The 18337-nt window shown below is 38.3% G+C and overlaps 1 protein-coding gene across 1 annotated transcript in view; it reads right to left on the reverse strand.

Annotated features, from left to right (window-relative positions):
• LOC108047762 overlaps window positions 1-18337 on the reverse strand; it is a 61439-nt gene that overhangs the window by 27610 nt on the left and 15492 nt on the right.

Genomic DNA, 18337 nt, shown 5'->3' on the forward strand with positions numbered 1-18337 from the left:
CTCCTTTTAAGTTGCAACAAAATACACGAAAACAGAAATTTAAATTGGCTATCATCATCATATGAAAATATGCTTTACGAGTTTATAAATGTAATATTATGTAACTTTCTCGAATCTGCAAACTAATCAAAAGATTTCAAGTCCCTTGAGATTTATGTGATATTTGAAGGTGCCATAAAAATTCCAAGAGAATCAAATCATAAAATCTACTAAAAATATGCTTAAAATAATGCCAAAAAATATTTTGAGTGCGCAGGATATACATTTTAGCAGACTGTTTTCTGTCCAGTTTTTTAAGTTTTAAACGTTTAAAATTATTTTAGGTTTCCCAGATGATTTATACTTAACTTTTGAGATATAATAGAGGGTTTTTACTAATGAAACGCATTAGAAAAATTAAATAAGGACCACTGTGCCGAGTCGTGGAACCGCGGGACTGCAAGGCGGAGGCTTGAAAGCCTGAGAATGAGGATGAGAATGAGACTGGCACGGACAGTTTCGGTTGCCACTCGCGTACATCTGGCTGCGAACGTTTCGCATATGTAGCCAGCACGTTCTTCATTCAATGCCATGAAACGTGTTAAGGAGCTGGGGGTTTTTATTTTCAATGCAAGTCCTGCCTGTCTGTGCGTGTGTGTGTGTGTGTGTGTGTGTCTGTGTGGGGAGAAAATTTAATCAGTATAGCATTGCGAGCATTCCGATAGACAACCTGAATTTAGATAACAAATTATGCATTGCCCCCACCCGACGACCATTACAATTGTTGCACATGTGCGAGCGGAGGACGTGCTGCGAGGAGGCTCTTTGTGGCAACCTTTTAGGCTCCTTTTACTCGCCTCCTCCCCCGCTTCTCCCCCCCCATTTTCAGTCCTATTTTATTTTTTTTTTTGGTTTTTCGCTTTTCGGTCTGGCAGAGGTCAGCAATTTTCATTTGAGAGCTTCGAGAGCTGAGGCGAATTTAGTAGGTCGCCAGGAAATGACAGTTATTGCCATTTGACTTTCAGTTCGCTGGAAAGCCCGCTCCTTTGGTCTCTCGTTTTTACACCACAATTACGAGCGATGAATGAAAATGCAATGGAAAATGCTTTTTAAAATGGACCCGAACCGGCGAAAAAGCCCCAAAAAGTATGCTGCGGGATTTGGTACAAAACGAGCTACATTTTGTTTATTTCTGGCCTGTCAGTCACGTGTTGACGCAGTTCCCTTTTTACCCCGCTCTCCTCTTAACTTTCCTTTTTTTGCGGCTATAATTGCACTTTGGTTCCGTTTCCAGTTCACTTCCTTTTCGTTTCGAAGCGTTTCATTTCGATTCGGTTTGTTGTTTAAGCCGAAACTGAGTTATGCCACAACAGGTTACAGGATATTCGGTGCCTTTGGTGGGAAGGCTCCAGTCGGCTGGAAGGTAACCCGAAAACTGAGTACCTAATTGGACACATTGATTGTGAGTTGAACAAAATAAAAAGGGGAAACAACAAAGAAAGCACAACCATGGAAGTAAACAGGAATTTGACTGCTTTTGAGATGGTGAAACCACAAGCACAACCGTATTAAAACATTGACATAATCGAGTTTTAAAATAAACAAGCTTTTCTGCAAAGCCATTCTTCGAAAATTTGGAAAGGGAATGATCATGATCATTCCATGATCATAAAAATGACAAAAAATTTACCAAAAACCAACCCAAATTTAAACACATATGTTCAGGGAATTAAGCCCAAATTATTTAGAACTATGCCACTTTAAAAAGCTTAGAAGTGCAGATTTTAAGTCAATTTTCTGCAAAGCAATTTTTCGAAATGTAACCCATTAGATCTTAAAATTTTCCAATATCATTTTGCCAGCTTTTTTTTCAAGTAACGTAGTAATTCTTAAATCATTAAAAGTTACTATATATATGGGTATATGTATGGGTATATATGTAATACACAAAGAAGGTATGATTTATATTCTCTTTTATTCTAGATTGTTTCTTTGAGAGCTATATGAAATAGTAGGCTGAGCCCTAATGGATTTTATAAATCCAGTGACCTGACTATAAATAAACCTTACTAAATATAAACCAAATCATTGCTAGCCACAACATGATCAAATCTATTCCCTGCACACCACAAATAAAAGAACTAATCCTCGTTATAAAGCAAACGGTTTTAATCCAAATATATTTATATAAATATTTATTTTTATCAGATAAATACAAAAAAAAGATTCCAAATGGGACAGAGCAAAAGTATATGACTTTGCCGACCAGACGGGACTGTACCACATAAAATAAAAGTATCCAACAAAGGCAAATCCACTTCAATCACTCACCTCGAACCTCGAACCCCGAACCCCGAACCCCGCTGGAAAATGTTGCTGGGGAAAAGTCAAAAGTGCAAACACTCAACCACCAACATCCTCACTCCGATCCACACTTGTCCCCGATATTTTTGTCATAATCCAAAGCCAAAAAACCAATAGACCGAACCACACCCCCTAACCACACACACACACGCACATACAAACACGTGTCCAATTTTCGCATGGATTTCAGTTTTCCCTTTTTTTTGTGTGTTGGGCAAATAAATGAAATGAAACATTTTAACAATAAATGCAAATTAAGCTAAGCCGCCTATTGGCAACTAAAACCGACACGGACGACAAAATAGACAAACAGGCACACACACGCACACACCCTCTCATACTTACACGCACACACACACATACTGTAACAGACGCTTACGCACACATGCTAACGCAAATCGGAAAGTCTATAAAGCAGGCAAAGCCACCAAAAAATAGAGAAAGGACCCGCAAAAAATGCGATGAGCGAAAAAAGGGTCTGGGGGGAAAGGTACACCGGAAGAAATTTAGTCAATTTACATTATTCAAAGTCTTTCCGGTCTGTTTAGCTACTAAACTAAAGATAATTTTTTAGAATGTTATAAGTGCTTAATTCCTTTTTCCATTAATTACAATTTCTAAACTACAAGCTACCCAACTAACAAGACAATGCATTTTGGAATATTGTATCTCTTTTTATAATTTAGATAACATAGTTGGTTAATCTCTTTCCGTAGTGTGTTGCCAAATAACAAGTTAAGCAAAAAACTTTCAAAAAACTTTTTTTTAATTCCAAATCTACCTTACTTTATAATTTATTTATTGAGCTACAAACTATTTTGGAATTAAAATGGGTTTAAGACCAATTTTTAATGGCAAACAATTATGATCTAACACAATTTTAAAATCAACAATATTTTTTTAGGTGTTGTCATGGAAATTTTCCGCTTTATTTTCACGCGCATCTGGCACACTCACACACACACACAAAAGTAGGGAAATCAAAAGCTCTCTTTGTGTGGGTGAGCGTGAAAAGTGAATGGGGAAATGTGTCAGCATGTGGCTAAAAAAAAAAAGGGAAAATTTTTATTTTTTTATGTTACTAGCTTTGGGGCATCTGACCAATTGTATGATTTAATATGACAATGGGCTGCCGGTCTCTTTTTGTGCGGGTGTGTGTGCGTTTGTACGTGTGCTTTCGTTTCCACATATGGACACATAAAAAACCCACTCAACTAAGCCTTTATTTAATAACAAACTAAGCACAAAGCAACTGCGGGCTGCTCTCAAAAACCGAAAAGCAATCAGCGACTAAGCTAATACACTCAGCAGAGCAGAAATATTAGATTTGGGAACGATTGAATAAATTCTGAATAAAAATAAATTCTCTCAAGGAATAGATGGGTTTTTCAATTACAGTTGCACGTTTCATGTATTCCAATTTAATTTACAAGCTGATTTCAGAAACTAAGTTATTTATTTATAATATATACATTTTTATTAAAATGTATCGATAAAATCGATTTAGTCCGATAACCATTCTACCGATTCCACACATAATAGCTCCATCATCACGACCAATAGATTCGATTCGAAAAAAGGCACAACCCAAAGAACCCAACAGAACGAAGCGACTTTTACAAATAGTTTTGGACTGATTCCACAGCGAAGTTCGATGCAATCGCTGAAGTGGAACATCGATTCCGTCGACCCAATCGATTTCCAGCCCCAGCGATTCCAAATCGCACTAAAGCAAACGACTTGAAATTTGAAAAGTAAACGAAACGATGATAAAATAATACAAATACAAATACAAACAGAGGGGCAAACACCCGCACACGGCACACACAGCAAAACCCGATATACAGATGTGTGGGTTCGGTTTGGTTATAGATGGCTGCATATAAACTGAAAATCGAAAACCATATTTCAATTTGCGGCATTTAGCCCCCACACACACACGCACACACACAAATCGGAAGGCGAAAGGACACGCATGATCAAATTGATACGCTTGCCGTAACGAGCGGCACTTGGTGAGTGAGTTGGGCATACGGTACGTATACGTATTCTGCCGTGGGCTACTGTGGGTTAAGGTGGCATGCGGTGGGTTAAGCCTGAATGTGGAAATTCCGGGGCAAAAGGGAGAAGTGCGGCGAGCGACATCGGCGACAGCTAATCGACCCGGACCGAGTGCCTCGAATCAAATATAAATTGCAACTGTGTCGATGCCTGTTTCTATGGCCACATTTGAGTATTTGTGAGAGTGCAGGATGCACAGGAAGAAAAAATCATCTAAATTTACTTATTTTGAGTCATTTAACTCACAAAATTATACATATGCTGACAAATAACTTGGTCCATTGGTTTAAATTTGGAAACACATTTAAAACAAATTTATATATTCTTCTTTTATTTAAACATATTTAAATTATAATCATAAATTATGTTTTTAAAAAATTAGTTATTAATAAAAAAGGTTTTATCAACCTATTATAAAATTTATCAAGAAACCCAAGCGAAAATGATTTCATAATAAACAGTTTTTTCTATTTAACAGTTTAACAATTAATAAATTAGGAATTAGTTTTTTCTATTTAACAGTTTAACAATTAAACAATTAATTAGGAAATGAATCAGTTTAAGAATCGCACTTTTAAGTCATCAGTATATAATAATACTTAATGAAAACTATTTTTAACAGTGCAATATATATGAATGCTATGTCTGGGATTGGAAGGCATTTCGGAATGCAGCTAATGTTTCCAAACCGATTTAGCCAGTCTCCACTGTGCTTTGGCAAACGAGGCAGTGACCCCAATTCCCAATTCTCAATCCCCCACTTCTCGCTTTCCCTCCCCTCTTTCCACCACCATACGTCCATCTTTCTCTAATTCCGCTGGATGCCCAAACATGATTTTACACCTCGACCGCATCCAACATTGCGGTATTTTGCGGTTTCTTATAGGGAAAATGCGAGAAAATTCATTGGGAAATGGGGAAAGGAGAGAGTAGGAGGGTGGGTGAAGGGAGGGGGAAACATGGGGTTTTTGGAATTCAAAAACGTGGCCGTGCGGCGCTCCAAAAGCTTCATACATCATTCAACAATGAGCGGTGCCGTTAAGGTCGTCTTTGTATCTGTGTGTGTTTGTGTGTGTTTGTGTGTGCTTGTAAGCCTGTGTATGCGTATGAGTCTGTGTGTGTGTGTGTGTGTGCACCGGATGTCATTTGTATAAGTTTATATGGTGGGGATTTTCAACTGGCCTCTCCTTTGCCTTTCCTGCGTATATAAGAAATGGCAGCAAAGCGGAAAAGTGAAATAAGCGCAGCTTTTATATATACATAAATATTAGCCATCCCTTCAACGCTTTTCGCACTTTCCCAATTTTCTCGCTTTGCTTCGGAAAATTGTAAGGCGATGAAGTCGACGCTGGGCCCCGGAAAATATGCTTTAAGTCATAAGTTTTTCAGTTCGGAACGAAGTGCAATTAATGCGAACGGAGTTCATTATTCCCCTGATATATGATCAGTGATGGTGGCGAACAAAGTGTTCAAGTCGCCAGAGAAAAGTTTTCAATTTTACTTGCTTAATATGCCAGAAATATTCATACTTGTAAGCGCATAAATATTTGTGGCAAACAAAATTAAGGATTACAGAGGCCTCGACCCAAGATAATAAAGTGCAAATGAATACACAAAAATGTTGCCACTATCAATCACAAATCCGTTATTAATAATGTAATTAAGTCCGAACAAAATTGGTTTGTTAAGCGAAATATTTAATTAATGGCAGAAAAAACTGTAACGTTACACAAATGAAAGGGCAATTGATGAAAGTTGATATTAATGGTTAAATAATTGCTCAATGTGTGAATTAAAATACACTTAACCTTGAACTCATTTGTACCAGTATAAATAATCGTCACTTAATAATAAATGTGTAGTTGCAGTCATTAATAAGCATTTTTAAGTGGTTTTTAATAATGACCTAATTTTAGTGACCACAATCGAAATGGTAAAATTATTTATTGTTGATTTATTCATAGCTATTTGTTAAGATGCACCAGTTAAAAGTGAGCCTCTCCTTATATTTTGTTGGGGATTTTCCACCTTTTCTTATCCTTATTCAATTATTACGAAATCCCTTGTTTACTCGTGATTTTGTTTTATTCTGCGATGATCATTGTAAGCCAATATTTAACTTTTGGTTATTTAAATACCGAAAATCGCTGGACCCAGAGATAAATATATCATTTTTTTGGCGCAGCCTCCTTATTTCTCAGCTTTGTATTCCACTCTGTTCTCACTTATCGCTTCGCTGCACACCTTCCACCCGAAACTTTTCCCCTCGCACTTTTCACGCCCACTGCGGTGGAGAATTTCCCCCAGTTTCCCTTCTATTGACCACAATTATGAGGTGCTTTTAATCATATTACAGTCATAGCCCCCACAGCCCCCCGAATCTCTTTTTTGGCCCTTGTGACTGGCGAGGCGTGTCTCAGTTGGCTTATTTTTCATTTTTTCGTATTTTTTTACACCGCCCGTTTGTTTCTTTCTATCTCTTTGGTTGATTCGCTCCTCCCTCGCTCCCGTATTTTCTCCCTGTGCATTATATTCAGCTACCCTTGACCTTCGAACCACCCACCACCCACCGGCTGGCTAGGTGACCTTTTTGAATGAGTCTCCACGGAATAAGCGCGTTCGCCTCGCTGACTATCTGAGCAGCACCAGAGATCCAATTGGAGCTCCAATTGGAGGTGGTGCCAAAAGTATTAAAGTAGCCAAAGGACACTTTTTGGTAGCCACTTAATCTAAATGAAATTGTTTTCTTTATGTATAACAAATAACTGCAATATGTTTTAGAATGCAACAGAAAACTTCACTGGTTTAAAATCAAAGTAAAAACACATTGAAATCGAAGTTTTTTATTCAAAGAACAGACTGAAAAAATCGTTATTTTGTGTTTTTTATTCAAAGAACAGACTGAAAAAATCGTTATTTAAGGCTTTTATTTTTAAGAGATTACTGGGATTTTTACACTTTTTTCCAATTTTCAAGACTGAAAAGAGATTTATTTAAGGACAAATTAAATTCTTTTTACCTTGGTCCATAACATGCACAAGCAACGATTTAACTGTTGACGTTTTTAAGTTAAAATCGGAGAATTCGACCATTTTCGTTCACTGATTCAAAGGTTACAGATTAAAGTGCAGTACGTTTTAAAAAATGAAAAAATTATTAAAATGAAAATTCTGGCTCTTACAAAATCGAGAAGTTTCCTTTAGTTTAAATCCGAAAAACCTCATTTTGGCTAGAAAATAGAAAAGCTGGCAACACTGGAGGCGATGGGGTTTTTTGCTGGGGTCTGCTTATCGCTTTTCTATTAGACACGCGCCACGACCACGCCCACAGCCCCCGACCGCCCTTTTGTAGGCCCACAGCATTGTTTCAAAAATGTTCGTTACAAAAGTTTTTGGGCGCAATTTGAGCCACAGAACAGCGACAGATTTGCCATTTCCCATTTTCCATTTCCTTTTCCCCTTCCCGTTATTACTGTTGTTATTCGGTTGTCCTCAACTTAAGTGATTCATTTGCGCTTAAGACACAAATGATTTCGTTCAAATTCAGCGCTCAGCGAACTAAGTAAATAAGTCAGCCAAGTCCTGTCCCAAAGAGCCAAAGAACTTACTTTCTTTTCTCGTTTTCGAAAACCGCAAAATGTAAATGCAAAGTGCGCATAATTTTACGAGACATGGAGGGGGGGAGGGTGAAGGTTTTTTGGGGGTGGGGGAGGTTTTCCAGGGGGTTTCACGGGGAAAACAGGTCTCTTCTGTGCCTAATTGACTGCCATTTCAAGTGGAGTTCGGCGGGGGACTGGTGTAACTCAGTACGGGTTATTATGCCAGACTTTTGAAAACTTGTTTTCATCGCTTTTCCTCCGCCCCCGCATTTTTTATGCACAACACACGCCGCGGCAAAAGCATTGGGCAAAAGTGGAGCAAGCAGAGGGGCGGGCCGGGAAAAGCAAGAAAAGCGGGAAAAGCGGATGGACAGTGACAGGCAACTGACACCCGGCGGAATATAATTTACAATAACGGTGGCCGCTGACCAGCGGAAAAGCACAAGTTTTCCACCACACAAAGTTGACGCCAACACTCAGACAAAATGTAAAAATTACATGGCACTGTCTAGAATTATTATTATTTTGACTTGTTTCAAATTAAAGTCAAAGTTCAAATTGTCTATATAAAAACATTTTTTTTAAATGTAAATTTAGATTAAGTTGGACCATATGAATCAATAGTGGCTGCTCATAATTTTATTTAAAATTCATATCTTATCTTTATACCATTTATTCCAATTGTTGTTAATATTTTAAAAACTTTACGATATCACCAGAAACTTTAATTCAACAGTTAATTTTTAAATTCTGAATAGTTTCCTGTCTGTTTATTCCTTATAGCCACCATCAAGAAAGCTGATATTAGTAGGTTTTTTTTTTACTGTGTGCGAAAGACAAATGCGAATCGCAAAGAAAGATTTTCTAATGAGCAACTTCAAACTGGACAACAGCAAAGTTTTCTTTTTCCTATGTGCGTCTGTGTGTGTGTGTGTGGTTGAAAAGCGGGAAAATTAAGCTCATTATTGCATTTAGTTGGAAACAATCAGAAGTAAAGCAAACGCAACTCAATTCAAAACTCTAAGCCAAAGGAAAGCACAAAGGAAAAAGTGCTGGCTATAATTGAGTTAAAAGCGAAGGGGTGGCAATGGGCGGTGGGAAAAGTTTTGTTCGAATTATTGAAGCGATAAATACATTAATTAAAGTCAAGTTGCTCATAAATAAATAAAATCTGCTGAAAAGTAAACGAAACAGCCAGACAAGAAGAAGCAGAGGCCGAGTATAATGGGGGAAAAACAGGGGAAAACAGGTAAGAAAGTGGTGAAAAGTCAAAGCCAAAACCATTAATGAAAGCGTCGAAAGAAAGGAGAAATGGAATGGCGACATTTAAGGTAGCGATGATTTTCTTTTTGTTTTTAATTTTTCTGCTGCTGCTCTATTTTTTTTTGTTTTGTGCGCGTGTTGAATGAAGTTGAAGTGCGGTCACAGTTGCGGTTAGTGAAAAGGCCAAAACGGAGGTAATTGCTCAATTGATGAAGAGAAGCTTAATGAAGAAAAGAGAAAAGTCAGCAGGAAAGGGCTTTTTTGAAGGGCGAAATGTCAGGAAATGTAAAAGGAGACCGGGAAAATTAAATTGATAAGTACTGGTCAATAAACTTAAGTTCAACGAATTTTTGTAAGCTTTGTTCGTGACATATCAAAAATAAAATTATATAATTTAAAACATTTATTTAAATGTTTTTTTGTTAGGAAAGGTCCGAAAATTAATAGAAAACAATAGGAAAATCTAAATACCTTTGTTGTTAAAAAAAAAATGTATAGATATAGATGTTCTTTTGAATTAATAATTTTTTTTTTAATTTAATAATTCTAGGTTTTTTAAAGGTCTACCAATAATCTTACCACACAAAAGCAGTGATCAAAAAAATAATGAGTACACAAAAAACTTTTTAACAAATTTTCATATTTTCCAAATGTTCAGATATTTTTTTTCCATAAAAAAAATCTTCCCAAGAAAATCTGAAAAGAAGAAATGCAATATGGCAAAAAAAACCTAAATAAAAACTGACACTTGGTGGCAACTTCGCATTTGCAGCACTGCAGGTTGTTCAGTCTCATTAAGCAGCTAAGAGCTTTGGCCCATAACAAGACCACCAGTCAGCCCCTCATTTTCCTCCCATTTTCAGGTCTCCCGGGGAAAGCAGCGTTCTAATGAGCCGCTAAGGCATTTTCCCGGCTGACGGAGCGCATTAAAATGGAAACTGAACCGAGAAAAGGGGAAAGCGATACTAAACAAAAATCATAATAATACATAAGGGAGTATACATGCATAATGCATGAGTATGTGGAAAATGTGAAGCAAAAACCGTGACAGGTTGAGAGCGCCGCAAGTTGCAACTTGACATCAACTCTTGCCGCTTAACATCAATTAAAGATCCACAAAACCTAATCTAAGCACTTAACCCACAACCCGAGGCGATAGTGGGCGACACCTCCAGTTCAACGCCCCCCCCCCTCCCACTCCCCCACGCAAATCCTTAACCCATCGCAGGCCAGCACTTTTCCTACTCCGGCGTAAGGATGCCCGAAAATCCTGCTGAGCGTGAAAACTTCATCGTCAGGTGAACGCCGCCGGGTGAAGGCGAAAGTTTGCCGGCGACGACGTGCAGTTCATAAAAAGGAGTTCAGCGAGTCCTCCTGAAAATACCCCCTCTCCTCTCCTTCCCCCCCTGAAAGCAGATGGGATAACTTTCGTGCAGGATAATTATGAAAGCGCCTATCGCGATGTCTTCTAATGGCAGCGACGACAGCCAAACAAAAGCGCTGAAAGACAGCTGTCTCCCGCCCCCGAATCCCCAGAAATCCAGCATCACAGCACCCACCTCATCCATCCGACTCCGGCTCTTTTTACACGCTAAGCAAAATACATAAAAATCAGCTATATAATGCCCATATTTTTCTAGCAATTATACAATTAACCCCATCTTAGAAGTGCATTATAGTTACATAGTAATGATGTGCTATTGTAAAACGTATGTAATTATTAATTGCATTCAATCAGTTGCAAGTGTCACAACTAAATCCATTTACGAAAATTTCGTTAAATTATTAAATTTTCATTGTCTTATTATTTATTTCCTTAATTTAGAAAGTACCAAACATATAAAAAATATATATTTTAAAACACTAAAGATTGTTTTATATTCGTTTGTAACCATTACATTGCTTTTGATGTTCTAGGATAGTTGGTAGACAAATACATTTTACCCAGATACAAGAAGCGAAATAATTACCATTTTTAATGAAATTTCTCTCAGTGCACCTGCCCAGTTCAGAGCCCCCAGTCCGCTCTGCATTAAGCCGGAGCTCCGGCCGTATAACAGCCACGTAAATGTAATTAAACCATACATCAACGTGAAATATGTCGACTCTGCGACTACGACTTCGTCTAGGAGTCGAGCCCTGTTAAGTTGCCGTATGTGTACGGGATGGATATGTGGCAGGACCCTCGGGGATGGATTGGCCTAGTCGCCTGCTCGCCTGCTCGTCGGTTTCTCCCATCTCGCAGGACAGCCCATTAAAACCGAACTTCGGGGTCCTGGAACCCTCGAAACGCGCGACTAATTCAATCCCTTCTAAGGCAAACAGAAAACGTTGGTGTAAAATAAAGAACCAACTTTGCTGTAATTAATCTCGAGCTTATTAAATCATTCTTCAAATGAGAAAATCAAGCTAGAAATTAGAGCCATGGCAAGTCTTTCAAGCTTCTTGGTTACTTTAACAATTTAATCCTTCGGATGCAAACAACAAAAATTTGCTAAGGCACCAAAAATGTTGGCATAATAAGTCAGAGTCTTAGTAAATTATTTAAAGCTCAATAATAAGATAATACGAATTTATTTTAACTAACTTTAAGAGCTTTAAAAATATATATTTATCGCAAAACTAAAAGTAACTGAAATATTAATACCAACACTTTTTCGCTTAAATGAATAATTGTTGATTTTTAATTCACAAAAGCAAACATTTTCTTGCCAATTTTTCAAAAACTTTATAAAAATATTTGAAAAATTAAAATATCTATACACTTGCCTTCAAAACATACAATTTAGACATATTTTTTGAAACTTTTAGTCGTTTGATAATATAATTTCCATAGTTATGAATAACAAAAGTTTTTGATCTTTTTTTGTAACCGATAAATGGGTTATTTGTATATTGTAATTTATAATTTTGGTTTAATGGTGTAGCACAGTCCCACAAAAACACATAAAAATCCAGCAATTATTCGAAACACCTGAAAACCAACAATACAAAGGATACAAGAGAATTATTCAAAATACCACAGGAAGATAGGAAAATGCGATTTAATACTAGTTGTCAAACGGGGAAGGTGAAAATCTCATTTGCATACCGCAATCGCTGGCAGCGAGCGGGATTAGCTCTCTCAGCTGAAATGAACGACAACCGAACAACCATATAACCGAACAACCATACAACCGAACAACCGACAACCAAACAACCGACAACGAGGGTATCCATAGTTCCGCATCATGGACACAATGGGGAAGCCAAAAGCTTAGTGCTGTCGTGTTCGCTGGCAAGAAAAGGTAATATAAATACACGTAAATATAAAGCAGAATTGTAATTATGTGCTTAACGTGAGCGATGCGATGCGATGCCAGCAGCCCTTTTTCACCCACTCTCATCCCAGGAACCTCATTCCCAGGAACCCCATCCCCAGGAATCCCATCCCCAGGAACCCCATCCCCAGGAACCCCAACCCAAATGGCAGCCCCATCCTATCCCATTCCATCCCAACCCAAGGGAACTCCTTGACATAACCGACCAGGTGCTGAATACCCCCAGCTATATATGCATGAAAGTGGTGGGAAGTTGGCGAGCATTTGAATGGCATCAAGACAAGTTGGCTCTAATTTAATTCCAGCGCTGACTTTTGGCCGTCATGATGATGATAATGATGTTGAGGATAAGAGCGCCGATGACGTTGAGGTTGTACTTAATGCCGCCTAGAAATATTCCGCACTTAAAGCCGGTGATTTTATGTCTTAAAACCTGTCGCGAAAGTTGTAGTCCTCAGCTCTTATAAATCTATTTGAAATTAGATTACAAATGTAAGCTATTCCTGCTTTAAAAGATTCTTTATATACAGATATATACAAATAATGTTTGTAAATATTTATATTACCTAGACAAATTTATGTACATTTATTAAAATACTTGGACAAATTTATGTAAATTTATTCAAAAGAAAACTGGTAATTTTCAGAGCTTGTCGCATAATTTAAATTACAATTTAAGAGGCTTAAGTCTAGCAGGCTTAATTAATGGTAATACAATTATAATTATACTAATCAATTCCAGGACTTAGTGCGCCCAAGCGCAAAAATCTAAAATTCTTTGCGAACCACAAAGGACTTTAGGTCCCTTTTTGGGGAAAACTGAAGACCTGTCTGATTTTTCTCTGTTGACACTCTTATAAGGGTTTTTTTTTTTAACCAGAGCCAAAAGAGCACTTCACCAATCACCTGTGTGGTTCAGACTGCTGCACCTTAACCCCTGTCATCGGCATATTTATTGGCAAAAAAAGGTAAAATAATGAGCTACTTAAAAGAAATATGTATGCAGCTGGTTGGGAACCAAAGTGCAGCAAGTTGAAGCTCTGTGCCCAAGGAACTTGGCTAATGCGCATTTGCCTACCATACCACCCCCACTCCCCAAAGGAGACTATAAATTTCCGGAAAAATGGAGGTGTTTTTTCTTTTTTGGGTGGGGGGGGTGGGGTGTTTTGGGGTGGCAAGTCGGAAAGAGGACTCGATTGACGGGATTTCTTGCCCGGGGAGTCTAATGATGGCTGCTCTCGTCTGCGAGGAGAACTCACCAACTAAGACAAACTAAAGGAAGACATGAAAATTTTCGATATCCGTGCCTAACGACTATGTGTGTGTGTGTGTGTGTGTGTCAGTGTGTGTGTGCGTGCGGCAATGAGATTTTAAGAGCTTCCTCCTTCCTTTCTAAGCAAAAATTTGTTATCGCCATTGGCAGGCTGAACCAGTGAAAAATACTATATTACAAGGTACATACATATACATCTATATATAGTATATAGCTCTAACGAGCTATCCGCTTGTGATCCCAGGGGGAAATTGAGAGATTTTTTTTTGGGGGGAGGGGAGGGGAGGTGAGGTCTGGGGACTTGGCCCGATTTGCTGCTTGTCTTGCATTTAATGTCACACGCTTCATTATTTCTAATTGGCAAATTTTCAATCAGCAAACGAACAGCCTTGGACCCTCGAGAGTGGCAGGGGGGTTGGGGGTTGGGCGACTGGGGGGCTGGCCTATTCCCACCGCGTAAATTTGGCTGTGCTGTGACTTAACAACTTCAGAATTCAATTATGCGACACAGAGTGAAATCAACATTATTGATAAGCCGCAAGGACAACGGAAAATGGGGGCGAAAAGATGGGGATAGATAACCAGGGGGATCGGTGAATGGCGGAGGGAAATGTAGAGATAGCGAGACAGAGACAGAGAGAGAGAGAGAGAGAGGGGAAGAGTGAGACAGTCCAATCAGGCCCTAAGTCACAGTCCCAACTAACCGACAAAAGTTTGCCTCCTGGAAAACCTCCTCAAGGACCTCGGAACGCGGAGGACCACGACGAACCAGGCCAACAAAAGAAAACGTAATGCGCAAATTATCGTAATTATAAATTAAGTCGACGTCGGTTTGCTTTCGCAAAAGGGGGAGTGGGTGGCAAGGCGCAGTTGAAATGTTGGAAAATGTAATGAAAAATACTTTTTGCACAAGCCACCCCAAAATCCCAACCAACTCAGTCAACCCATCCCGCCCACCGACTGACTGGCATTCGAAAATAGATTTCCACTATATATACGTATATAACGACCAGTAATTCTCAGGGCTTCGGGGGAAGTTTGGAACGACCGGAGGTCTTACAAAGTTGCGTCTTCTTCGCTGTGTAAAGTGGAAAACTTTTTCCAGCGCTATCCCCACAAACCAGTTCCCCTTTCGAAAAGGGAGAGAAAAAAGTCAGAGATATAACATATATATACATATATATAAAGCAGTTAGGGAGCGAGGAACAAACAACTAAAGCTTGTGAAAATTTCACTTATTGTTGTTGCCTCGGGCTGAAATGAAGCCATTTCGGGGGGGTGAAGGCTGTTAAAAAAGGGGGAAATTGGCTCTGAGCTACCGTTATGATGACTGAGCTGAGTTGGCATCATTGGGTCGAGTGCCTCTAATTGTTGGCCGACACCAGCCAAACCTAATCTACTCCCATCCCATTTCCACGCAAGTTCTTTGCCCATAAACCAAAAGCGTTAATTGAGCGCCGCAGCCAAGAGTCTCAGACAAAACAGTAACATTAAATAGATACAAGGATGACTGGATGGGAATCTTCAAAACAATTGAAACGCCTCAAGTTGGCCGGGTTCTGACGGGACGGGAGCCACTTACAAAAATTTACAACTTTTTGGTGTGCCTCAACACAAGCGGCGGCTATTAAAAATGTGGCTGTCGTCTGTTGGCCAAAACTAAAATGGGTTCTGGGCCCAAGAAATCGTTGCAAATAAATGGGAATCAAATCACAACGAATAAAGGGTTCCCTTTATGTGAGAGTTTTGAGAAAAAACGCGAGACATTAATCCTATGAAATAATATTATAAAGGGTTAGTTATAATTTCTTTTTTTGATTTTAGAACTGTTATGATTTTCAGTTTTTGAGGTACTTTTATAAATTTAATTTTAATTATTAAATAAAAGTTGTACCTTAATATTTTTGCATTGGGTATTTTATTAATACTATATATTTTATTGATTAAATGGCAATAAATTATTCAAGCGTAGGCTTTTTGAAACCCCCTCAATCGATTTATGAAGATATACGACAGCAATCTTCAGCAAGCGTTTTTAAAAAATAGCCACTTACATGGGATACCAATATGGGAATTTTCACAGGGTTATCTTCGCAGGCCGATCAGTTCGCATAGGAAATGCGAAGTGCCGCACTCAGCGAGGCAGATACACTCTTCCAAGACATATCCTGCCCCGGGGAATCATCAGCACGTCCCCCAGCCGATTTTCCCACTCCCCCGCCGACTGACTGATGGATGTCCTGGCCGGAGGCATTTTCCTCTCTGCATAAGTAGCTGGGAAATTAACGCCAAAAAGGACGAAGGACGAGGGACGAGGATTGTAGTGCGTGCGGGGACGCAAAATGAGGAAAACGGAAAAAGGAGGCTAAGACAGCGATTGATGCGTGACAGGGGGTGAGAGGCGAATTCCATTGAATGGTTATAAATTGAAAATGACTAAATGAAATGAGTAAATATTGACAGATTGACTGGAGCTGGCAGGCAATGGCATTCCACTTGGGGTCATTCCAGCCACCCAACCATTTCGCCCGCGATTTTGCCACGCAGTTTGACAAGGCTAATTTGTTGATTTGCTTCAATTTGGGTTTCAGCTTACCGCTCCCTCTTTCCCAATTTGTTTTTTTCCCTCACCCCCGTCCTAATCTCGTTATTTTTGTCATTAGCATTCGAGTTTTGTTCCACTTCCCTGGCACTTTTGGCCGATTCCATTCCATTCCATACCGTGTCTGTTTCGGTCAGCTGGAGAAGCATCGGACAAAGTTTTTTGTCCTGCTAATGAGCTTAGACTTGTGGAGTGGAAGTGGCCGAAAATGGACGGAAGTAATTATAATGGCTGAGGACATGATTTTTGGCATTCTAATTGAATCGGGAGAGAGTCCCTTCCCAACTTTGAGTACTTAGAAATTGGCGTGGGGACGAAAAAAAAAGATCTGCACTTCACAAAAAAATCATTTTCCCCCACTGCCATTTTTGGACATGAAAAGTATTCAACAAGAAAGTCAAGAAAAATGTTAAACGCATTTGTATTCAACCTATCCATAACATAAAAAGAAAGCACAATGAATCTAAAAATATCACCAAAACGAAAAGCAAAAATACGTTTTATTACCATTGCTATATTTATTATCAACAAAGAAACTATTGTTCGAGTTGCTGTCTTTTTGTCTATTCAAAATATACACTTTGTTTTATTCGATGTATTTTTTTCGAAAATAATTATGTTTTCACTTAAATCAATTAAGCAAAGTTGCTACCAAAAAATTTGTTTTAAATATAAAACAAGACCAAGCTAATAAATTATATTTAAAATTCCAATACTAACAGTGCGAATACGTAATTTAGTAGCTATGAAAAACTGTTGCCTACTTTTTATTCAAATTGATTTGGTTCAGTACAAAATATGCAGCAAATATATAACATTTACTTTATTAAAAGACTTTTTTATATTTTAGTTCAATAAGGGACCAAGCAACACGAACACTGCAAATGTACATATATTTCCCATATGAACAGTGCGTATACGTAATTTCATTACGAAAAAAGCGTTGCCTACTTTCTGCGCGCTGTTTTAATGAAACTGAAAAAAAATATTTTTATCCAAACAAACAGAGAATAAAACCAAAAACTAATCATAATTTTTTAGTTTAAAATAAAAAAAGGTTAAAAGTAAATAAAGACTAATTATAAAATGTAACAAAATATTACAGTGCTTGGGCTCACTAAAAACTCAATGTTGCGTATACGTAACATAAAAATTGAAATAAGATAGCTGAAAACGCCCATTCAAATTGTCTCAAGAAACTTCTTAGATAAGCCAATTTAGCGTATTCAAGGCCATCCACTCCTGCAAAAACATCCATAAAAAGACTCCTATTTCTTTTTGCAGTTTAAACGGACAGTATCAACATTTGCTCCCCCAAGCAATGCAATGAATATATAACACCAATATATATATTATAAAATGAAAATATGGGTTCACCAAACACAGACACTGGGGGTTTAGGTAAGACATATGCCCCGTGTCTGATCCCCGGAGTTTATCTGAGCATCCAACTAGACTTTCTATACGGCAATGGCCGTATAATAAATCGAAGTCACGACAAATATAAATAATAAAATGTATTTTATTTTATTTCCATTGCCCGCGTTTGCATTTCAACGTGCTTCTAGTACATAAATCTCGGGCTTAGCAGCGGTCGGAAGCCCGCACCCGAACCCATGCCCAAAAGCAAAGCAAAGCAGCACCATCAGCCAGTGAAAATAAAATACGTAGAAAATAAAATAAAAATAAATAAATAAATAATATAAGAGTTTGGGGCGCCTGAAACAACAAGCACGAGTCGTGGGCCGTGGGCATCAAACCTATCCAATTCTGCTGTATGAATACTGTTTGTGCATATATAATAAAAAATAAAAAACATAAATGGGCAAAGACAAAACAAAGGGCAAACGAAGAAGTAACAATAACAAATCCAATAT

The sequence above is a fragment of the Drosophila rhopaloa genome, unplaced genomic scaffold, assembly GCF_018152115.1.
Source record: "Drosophila rhopaloa isolate 14029-0021.01 unplaced genomic scaffold, ASM1815211v1 contig_3, whole genome shotgun sequence".
In the NCBI taxonomy this organism is placed as follows: Eukaryota; Metazoa; Arthropoda; class Insecta; order Diptera; family Drosophilidae; genus Drosophila; species Drosophila rhopaloa.